The sequence below is a fragment of the Nestor notabilis genome, unplaced genomic scaffold (assembly GCF_000696875.1).
Source record: "Nestor notabilis isolate BGI_N333 unplaced genomic scaffold, ASM69687v1 scaffold617, whole genome shotgun sequence".
NCBI lineage: Eukaryota > Metazoa > Chordata > Aves > Psittaciformes > Psittacidae > Nestor > Nestor notabilis.
The window spans coordinates 102,817-106,953 of NW_009934921.1; positions in this window are offsets into that span (position 1 = coordinate 102,817).

Here is a 4,137-nt window from a genome sequence, read left to right on the forward strand (position 1 = left end):
GGGGAGCGTTTGTATTTATGTTCTGCAGTTCTTCCCCCACCCCAACACGCACACAAACCCACAGCGACACACACGGGTCCTCCTCAGAGTGGATGGTCTTCCTGCACTTCCTGCACTAGCTTGGGGTGCCACCAGAGTTCGTGTTGTTCATGGCTGTGGAGGATGCAGCTGTCTGAGCATCTTCCCCTGATACAGTGCAGGGCGATGGTGCGTTGCTGCTACTGCTGCTTCTGTAGGGCTTGCTTCTTTTTGGGTTTAGTTCTGGTTGTTCCTGGAGTTATTCAGGAGGCAGAGGGTGCTGTGGCAGAGCAGAAGGCAGGGCCACAGCAGGCAGGTCCAGAGGCATCTGCTGCGCCTGGGTTATTCTGGTTTGGGGCAAGTGGCTTCAGATCCCAGAGCTTTGGTATTTGCATGGTGGGTTTTCCTTAGCCAGCCTATGCAGTGCTGCCTCGGCAGGGCACGTGTTGTGCTTGGGGCCCTCACATGGAGGCACCACAGTTTTCCTTCCCGCTCTCCCGTGCGCACAGACTTCGCAGATGCTGAGGTTGGCAGGATTTGTTTCCGCATCTCTCTCCTTTGAAAGAGTGAAAGCAGGGGGCTTAATGGAGGGGGTAGGCCTGTGGAAGCCCACATGCTATCTCCCTGCCTCCCCTACTTCCCTCAATGTCCCAGGGCCGGGTACTGGTGGTATCTGCCAGTGGCTCTGCCATCTTCTCGCAGCCGGGGAGGTGGCTGTGGCTGGCACCTATCCTTTTTCTATTGCAACTAAATAGCCTTAATCAAAGCCAAGAGTTGAAACTGCTGGAGGAATCTGGTGCCATTTGGAGGGCTGGACTGAGGGCTGGGACTTACCCTCTTACAGAGCAATGGCTCAAAGGGACCATGCCTGGATGGGTGTCTCAGCCCTCCTGCATAACACCAACTCTTGCACACGTAAAGCCAGAGGGCACCTCCAAAAGCACCAGAGCCATCCCAGGTCTGCTCTTGGAAAAGCAATGTGGGGAGTCACAGGTGACTTTCCGTAGCTCTCACATTGGAAAAAGAGTCTGTTTAAGCCAACAGACTCTTCCTCGTCCCCACTTCCCTTGTCCCGGCACGGCTTTCCTTTCCCTAGCAGTGCACAAACCTTGGGCAGGCCCCTCTGCCTCAGCAGTACCTTCCAAATGCAAGCACAGACTCTGAAGAAGAGGAGGGGAGAGGTGAGGGCTGGGTTCCCACATGGGCACACTGGCTCTTTGGGAGGTTGGGGGCTCCCAAGCAGCACTAGGTTTGAAGCTTGGCTGAGAATTTGTGCCTTCTTTGCTTAAAATAAAAACAAAATACAAGAGAAAGGAGCGGGAAAAAAGAAATAATCCAACCTCCCTTCCTTCCCCTCTACACAACTCCATCCAGAATGGGTGCAAACTCCTGCAGCAGTGCAGGCTGCTCTGTGTGTGTGTACACATGGTTTACCAGAGCAATCCTCTTTCCTGCCTGTCTGCTCGCTTTGCTGCTGGGTGGTAGGATTGAAGGGGGAAGAAAGGTGGCTTTAGAAACCCTAATGTGGGAGGGGAAAACATAAAGGAAAACAATCAAAGAAAAGCCCAGACACATTCTCTCTGCTGTTGTAACAACCCCTGTGTGACATTTACAGGAACACTGCCCTCAGCAGGTCCCCTCCTCTACTGGGAAAGCTCTTCTGGTTCCTACCCTCCATGAGACTGTTTGCTCCTCTTTCTTTGTTCTTTCTAATTGTCTAAAATTCAATAAAACTTTATTCATATAAAAAAAGGATTTCTTACTGCCTTCTGCTGCTTTTTCTACCCCCTTTACCTAATTCTGTAATTACAATCAATTTGGCTGTTAATACTCATCCTTGATAGGAATGGCAGTAAGCAGCAACCGTGCAACCAAGAGCTGCATGTTCTTAGGCCAGCCACTTTGGTACTGAACCCTGGTACTATAGTCTTGTTTTTCTCATTCATAATAGGCTGACACATTGCCCTTGAAAGTACAATTTCCCAGGCTTCCAGGGTCTCTACTTCTCTAGATGAAGGTGAGTTTTATTTTCTGTCATTTGGGGGGGAAAATCCTTCACTGCTTTGAGTGATGTGAGTAAACGTCTTTTAAAATTGCCTAACTTTGCTCATGTATTAGTTTTCCAATACGAAACATGGCATGTTCATCCCAGGTTCAGAACCTAAGGCAGTCACCAGGATGGTCTTCACTGACTTTCTTTGTCTTTTGAGTAAGTTTGATAGGGGAAACTGTCAAGAAGCTAAGCAAAGTGCTGATCCCCATAGTCAGAGCATCTCGGGTGACATGGTTTAGTGTGTGGTGTCCCTGCCCATGGCAGGAAGTTTGGAACTAGATGATCTTAAGGTCCTTTACAACCCAAACCATTTTATGCTTCACACATCCAGGGCATAAGGGCACTAGGAAGTACACACTTCTTAGTCTGTATCAATCATAGAGTCATAGAACAGTTAACGTTGGAAAGGACCTTAAGATCGTCTAGTTCCAACCCCCCTGCCATGAGCAGGGACATAGCTGCTAGCAGATAGTTTTTATTAGTTAGGGCAACTTGATGTTTTGCCAAAGATTTTGCCTTTTCCTCTTTGCGTGTAATTTTCCCTGTTTCTTCTCTAAAATCCTCCATATAGTCTGAGACTGATTATTAAAACCAGAAACCTACAGATAAACCAGCAGTAATAATTCAGCCCTGCTGCACATGCATCATGTTCTCATTCCTTGTTATTTTTCAACACCTAGTTTCAAATACTCCTGTAAAAGTGCTTTCAGCTATAGGCCTTACAGTAAATGAGATGACAGCATTGCCATTCTTGGAAAGCCGTTGTAGGAATCTTATTGTTTCATTTTTCATCTTTTGGTTGTACAACCTTGATGTGACATTAATAGCATCTTTGTATTTTACTCCCATGATAGCCCTGTCAGTGTTCTGTTATCCTATTCATTCCTTGTCATGGCTTGCCCCTTACATCATTCTTTTGCATGGCTCTGCTTATTGATCTAGAGGAGAATTTCCTAAGAGACAGGATAGATTACTAGGCTTGTACAGCACCCAGGATGCTGGAGTTTTAGCCTGCAAACTGTATGTAGTGAGGCACTGCTGTGATATAAATATCTAGCCAAAAATAATACCAGTTAGGTGGCTTGATAGTGCTCCACAGTGACTACTTATCATTAAAAAGCAAACGAAGGCCCATGCTTTTCTGGTTGTCAGTGGAAGTCACTACTGAAGTGCTTAAGTTTGTGGACAGCCTTCAACCCAGCTGTGTAACAGGGATTGTCCACTACTGTGGGTGCCACCTATGTTACTTTAAATGTCAATACCTATTGGTTATATCACCTTCCACCAAAGAACATCAGAGGGGAACTTTTTCTAGCACAAGGGTTAACTATGCATCTGAGTATTGAGACAGAGAAATAACCATAGGAGGATGCTTCATGCTTTAGAAGTCAAGATCTTTTTGGAGGCTGGTGTAGATTGGAGCTCAACTGAAAACATTTGAGAAGCTGTAGACTGACAGAAGGTTTTTTTTAACTTATGCAGCTTTTGGACTCAAGTCTGCTGATTCATCTGAACTAAAAAAGAATAAAATTACCCAGACACATGCACTTCATCAAACTATTGCCAGAACACAGATGAGTTTCCAGAGAAAGCCAGTCTAACAGATGGTGTCCTGTCTCAGGCTACCTGGCTTCCCATAAGGACCCGGGATGCTCAGGAGATCAATCCACCTTATGTCATGGTTTAGGTCCTCATGAAGAGTACCTCAAATCAGGGTAGCCTCAGATAACACCCAAGACCAAGGTAACTGGATGATCCATTTGGGCAAAGGAAATCAAACTGAATTTTTTGACACCCCATCCCCAAAAGGGAAGATGCTGGGGAATTTTCATGATTAATTTCTGGTTTCATCAAACCTATTGGTAAGATTTTCCAAGTTACTGGATTTTCCAAGTTACTGGATTTTTCTTGGAAGCAACATTTTGCATCCCAGCTTCATCTCTTTTAGGCATGCAAGTGCCTTTCTGTGTCTGACTGGGATCTTCCCAGCCATGGCGCTGCTGACTTGTAGGTGGGTGAGTCTGTTGCATTCATGTGCCTACACCAAATGCACCCAAAAGGGTTCA